The 6,000-nt window shown below is 39.7% G+C and overlaps 1 pseudogene across 1 annotated transcript in view; it reads left to right on the top strand.

Moving 5' to 3' along the window:
- The first annotated feature begins 870 nt into the window (after positions 1–870).
- The window catches only part of LOC117717603 (pleckstrin homology-like domain family B member 2), a 34,690-nt pseudogene continuing 29,560 nt past the window's right edge, over positions 871–6,000 (top strand). Inside the window, exon 1 of the transcript XR_004607964.2 lies at positions 871–2,206. The product of XR_004607964.2 is annotated as a pleckstrin homology-like domain family B member 2 (transcript). The remainder of the gene's footprint in view (positions 2,207–6,000) is intronic.

The following is a 6,000-nucleotide window of genomic DNA, read 5'->3' as shown; positions in this document are numbered from 1 at the left end:
TCAGAAATACAAGCCTTTTTTGCTTTCAGTCCTAGTTTTTAATTAAAGGTAATTTTTGTAGATTAAAATTTTAAGTCAATAATTTGACTACTCGGACCTAAACCTATATATATATATATATATATACTTATTTTTTGAGAAAAATATTTACTTATGGAAGATAAAATCCTATTTTGTCCCTTGAGTGATGGGATTGAAGTCACCAAAAGGCACAGGTGTTTTTGTTAGAGAAGAGGGCTTACTACCAAGGAATAAACAGAACCACATTTTGGGTACTAGAAATTTGAAGAATAGAATAATTTATGGCTTTTAAATGTACCACTTTGCCATGCAACAACTATCTTGTGAACACCCTTCAGTCCAGTGTCTTCTTGTCTCTTACCTTTTTCTGATGAGCACAGAAAACTTTCCAATGTCCACTTAAGAAGTGAATTCTATCCCTTCTCTTCAAAAGAACCACACCCTCACATTCTGGATCAGTGTGCAACATAAGTTTTCTTCCTCTGTCAAGACATGTTTTTGTTTCTTTCGGACTGTTTCTGACTGACGATACTAGCAGAAACATCTAAAAGAAAAGAGCCAATTTGGTGGTTCTTTTAAGCACATGCAAGATATTCAGGGAGACAGTGGTTCTCCAGAAACTGAAACCCTGGGAGTGAAAATTACCACTCTACGTACACCAGCCTAATCCTGAGCCATTATTTTACTAGGAATTTATTTGCCTCAAATACCTTGTCACCATTTTAAATTAGTTTTTCTTTTGTACCAAAAATATAATCCCTAATCAGAGGTCCTTATTTTTCACCTTCTATACACTTTCAACAGTGTGCTTAAATTAAAACTTTTTTCTTTTTTCCCTTTACAGGGTCCTGCAGTATTATGGCAGAAGATAGCCACATGCAGAAGCAGCTGGATTCCAAAATGGTAGCTTAGAGGAAGGATTTGCTGCAACGTTCCCTGGAGAACGAGCCCCAAAACTGATGTAGAGCCTAAGCCCGAGGAAATATTCATCAAGTCTGAAGTTTAAAGAAGCCAATGGGATTATTCTGGCTCATATTTAACCCTTTCCAACCCTTGTCTACCAAGAGAAGCCTTCTCCTTTGGGTACCAGCGTCCGGAGCAGTCCCTCCTTGGCCAAAATCCAGGGAAGCAAACAGTTCTGTGATGGAGTTGATAAAAATATTTCCATGAAACTCCTATTTCTTTCCTCAGCTCTACATCCTCTCTTGGCGGCTATCCGCTATGGAAAGCAGATTTGGATATTATAGCGGTGCGAGACAGTGAGAGGTCCTCCCAGGCCTCCTCAGAGAAGCCTCCCTATTCCAATACAGCTCTAGGAATAAATCACACGACAGCGTCTACTTTCTAGGGGGGCTGGAAGGAAGAAAAAGCCTCTGGCTCGCTCCTGACCATGTGGAATGGAAATTCCTTGAGTGGCACGGGCTCCGCACCCATCAGCAGGTCTGGGGCAAGCGAGCATGCCTTCAAGCCCAAAGCAAGCCAGGAAGATGAACCTTCAGGACAACATGACGCTTCAGCCCAGGTTAAGCAGGCACAAGGAGCCAGCCTCTGAAAACGTCAGTGTGAGAACAAGGAAATACTCAGGGAGCAGTCTGAGTAACATGGGTGCCTACAGCCGATCTCTTCCCAGGTTGTATAAAGCCACAGACAACCAGATGTCCCCTCTCAGCCTGCCGCCAAGAAATTCCCTGGGCAATTCCAGACGAAGTCAATTAGGAGAAAAGGAGCTACCTCATAGTCTAGTGGATAATGACAATTACCTTAACTTTTCTTCTCTAAGCTCAGGGGCTTCACCCTATAAAGCCTGCCTGTCAGAGGGAAATCCTTACGTAAGCTCCGCCCTCAGTGTCCCTGCCAGCCCTCGAGTGGCTCGGAAGATGCTCCTGGCCTCCACCTCCTCTGATTGACTTTGATAGGGCTTCATACTCAGGGACCAGCCCAAGTCATTCCTTCATTTCTGGAGAGCCAGACCGAGTGCTTTTGGCCAGGAGGAACTTCTCTTGTGGATCAATGGAGCTTGATGACTCTGATCTGGAAAGCCTAAGACAGTCGTCAGAAACTCCACAGCCAGTCCTTCGAGAACGGAAAAGTAGCATCAGCTCCATCTCAGGACGCGACGACCTGATGGACTATCACCGACGACAGAGGGAGGAGAGACTCAGGGAGCAGGAGAATGGAGCGACTGGTAATCTCACTCTTTTGACTCCACTTTTCCCCTGACTTGCATTCAAAGGGCTGGCGACAGACACCAGGGGTCCATTCCATGTAGAAGAATGGAATTTCCGCGTGGACCAGCCGCAGTACCTTCCATTTCTTGTTCTTTGTCCCGTATAACTCTTTCTAGTCTTTTTTTTTTTTTTCAGACACCTTTGGGCATTTTGAAATTTCCAAAGCTCACCAGGGCCAGAACTTGTGTTTATTTAGTTGTTCTGCAGAGTTCTAGAAATCACTCATCCTTTCATTTTTTTTCTTCTCTTCTCTCCTTTACCATTATTTTTTCTCTTTCTTTCATGTGCTGGGGATTGCACCCAAGGACTTGCAAACCACTAGAAATTCTGGGAAAAGCTAATGTCTAGTTGTGAATTTTGCTGAATTTCTTCTATCTCATAAGCTTTCTTTTAGGAACAGGAGGGGGATGATGGTGTTATTTATATCATTAAGTTCACTGGTATATACTTAAGACAGGCAGTTGGTGAGATAATAAGACAGGAATTTGTCAGTACAGCAAGTCATCTGGAAAGTGAAGAGTTGGCTCAGTCTCTATGGAGCTCAGTTTTCCCCCATGCTGTTCACATAACGCCAAACTCCTATCAGCCCATGCTCTGACGTCATACAGCACCACCAAACTACGACACAATTACACTGAGCATTTTCCAGTCTAAAACGAGTTTCTGCTTAATGTGAAAAACTAATTGGAAGTAAAAGGACAGTAATGAAAGAATAAATTCCTCAAAAGCCCCGTTGATGAAGGAAAACATTCAAGGGCTATTTTCCACTCCCTTTTTAGTGTGTTTTTATTTCAGAACGAGTACATGTCAGGGATTGTTTTGCTTCACTAGTGATTAATGACCTCCTTAATGAGAAAAGCTATAGGGTGGCAAAGCTGCTTTACAAAAGTGTAAAGAATTATCAGAGGTACTTTAATTGCTCAAAAAAAAAAGTATGTTGGAATAAGATTTCTCAATCATGTGGAAAAATTGATGGGTGCCTATAGTACAATAAAATTTGTATTATATGGACAGAAACCATCTACACTATGCAACATCTGTCTGACAGCTCAGAAGAAGAATCACGTATTGCTCAAGGTTTTGATGAGTTTATCCCCTTCCTTACTAAGAGTAGTGGATGAAAACATGTATTATACCCCTAGGTAATTAAATATCCATTGTGTATATCAGTTTAGTCAGCAGTATAGCAGGACATTCCCTTTGTTTGCTATAAATTATCATTCATGATTATAAAAAAAAGTTGTGTCTAGGCTTGATCCATTGACATAAATTCAGAAGGTGATTCAGTTAGCAAAACAGACATCTTATCTCTGGACACTAAACGGTTTCTACACCGTGCTAAGCAACTAATGAAGTCAGATAATTTAACTTTGATAATATATTAGAAAACCTAGAAGAGCCTTTCCTGTGGGTTCTCTCATTCTAGAGATCTTGCTTTAGTTTACACAATGGGTGTTGTATCACAAGGATGGAAAACCAGTCAGGAACCTCATATGCTTTGAGTTTCAATCTTTTTAGCATGCGGAAGTGTTGGTGGATTTCTCTGTCCTCCAAATTCTCCAAATCTAAGACTCCTGACAGTCCCAGTAGTGGAATTTCCTTGTTGTTTGCAAAGGCTGGGACACTATGAACCATGAGCAAGATCAACCTCTTGGGAAGCCTTGATGATATTGTTAGAAATATACTTTTAATCCCTTTCCTTAATAATGGCTCGTCATATTGTATGAAATTAGGCTTATCTTATCACAGTGGTCATGTTGAATGATCATTCTGTTACTTTTACACAATACCCAATGTAAGACAGCTTATAGAAGAGGCAAGGTCATCTTGGCTTGCAGTTTGTACTCAGTTGCCCCATTGTTTCTGAGCAGTGCATCATGGCAGGGAACATATGGTAGAGCAAAAGCTGTCCATCTCCTGGCCATGATGTGATGGAAAGGGGAAGATCCAGGGTCCCACAATCCTCTTTAAGGATAAACACCCAACAACTAGACATTCTCATACTAGCTGGTAGTTCTGAATGTCCACCAGTCCCAGTATCTTTAAACTCATGGGACAATGGAATGCTTAAGTCGATTTCGTTGTATACTAAAAGAAAAAAAATATATTAGCTCATTCAAAAATAGTAAAATTTGTCTTTTAAATATCCCCATTAGCATTAAGTTAATTAATTTTATATGGTACTAAATCTCTGCTCCAAAGACACTCTTTTTGTTTCCCTTTGTGAACATAAGCTGAAATTTTTTTCAAAATTGGTCTCATTCCAGTGCAGACACCTAAAATTGGAGTTTTATATCAACAGTATGCTTGTCATTCTTTATATTTAAAAAAAACTACTTTATGAGTAAATCATAAAAGTGTTTCAACTTTGGGCTGGGGAAATGTCTCAGTGAGTAAAAGACCCTGTTCTGTAAGCATGAGAAAATAAGTTCAAATCTCCACACCCATGTAAAAAGCTAGACATATCTTTGTATGCAGTAACCCCCAGCATTGGGAGACATAGACAGGTATTTGAGAATTCCCTGGCCACTCTGATGAAATGGTGAGCTTCCAGTTCAATGAGAGATGTTATTTCAAGTCAATAAGGCAGAAGACCACTGAAAAAGATTCTCTGGCTTCCCATTTACTCATTTTAATGGTACCACTTATATTGTACACACATATCAGGTGTTTTGATTGAGACTGAAGACTAAACTGTCAGAAGTTGACTTTGTTTTCTTGGATTATGAGGAATGTTGGATTTATTTAAATTCTCTTAAATCTCTATAAACTAGTCTAAAGAGCAGGCCCCTGGACTCTAATATACTGTTGTCCTTGAGAGACAGAAAAATATTTCCCCTGTTCACAATGATTTTTTTTCTCAAGGACTTAGCATGAATTCTATTTCTTCAGCTATGGGCCCCAAGACTGAGAAACACAGCAATGCATTTCCTTTAAGGCCCAATGTTCTTTTCTGAGACACAAAAAAATCCATTCCTCATTGGATACAAACAAACCTACAAATAATAACTACAAAGACACACTCTGTTATCACTCAGTTGTCCAACTCTGGATTTCAGTCTTACCAACAGTAAGCCAATGAGCAGAGTAAAAACCAGAAGCATGGACTCTGCCACCACCGATGGGGACAGCTAGCAGCTGTGCACAATCCTAGCTGGTCACCTACCAAATTTATTTCAAAATCAGAAACAAAAGCAATAATCAAAAACCAGAGAAAGAAACACTGCACTGACAGTGAAGGCAATAGCTTACTGACATTTTTAATTTATTCCAGAAGCCAAGGAATGATGGCCTGGCCTGCCAACTGGTCCAATGAACTTCATGGGCATTGAGGGTCAGTCACTCCCAGAGTGAGTCTACATGGACATTGTAGTTTCAAAGGTCAAACACACTCTTATATGAATGTAGACTGGGCAGATACTAAAGAATTATTTAACTCATTTATGTGGAAACCATGCATCAGAATTCAGGGTCACAATCATAATATCTAGTATTTTTAACTTGGTTGTGTTTTATTTTAAAGCGTGTTCAATTTTTGGTATTAAAATATTAGTTATAAATATAAATATAAATATAAATATATCAGTTATAAATCTCTAAGGGCCTACTAGTAAAATGTAATCACTCAGAGTCTATATTAAGTAGCCGACTGCCATGGTATTTGAGGGTTTGATTTAACATTTTTCTTTGTCTTTGTTATTCTTAGCTGTCAATTCATTTTTGGTCATCCTTTTCTATACCTCCCCTCCTC

This window comes from Arvicanthis niloticus, chromosome 12, assembly GCF_011762505.2.
Source record: "Arvicanthis niloticus isolate mArvNil1 chromosome 12, mArvNil1.pat.X, whole genome shotgun sequence".
Classification (NCBI taxonomy): Eukaryota; Metazoa; Chordata; class Mammalia; order Rodentia; family Muridae; genus Arvicanthis; species Arvicanthis niloticus.
This window is presented reverse-complemented; position numbering and strand designations above follow the sequence as displayed.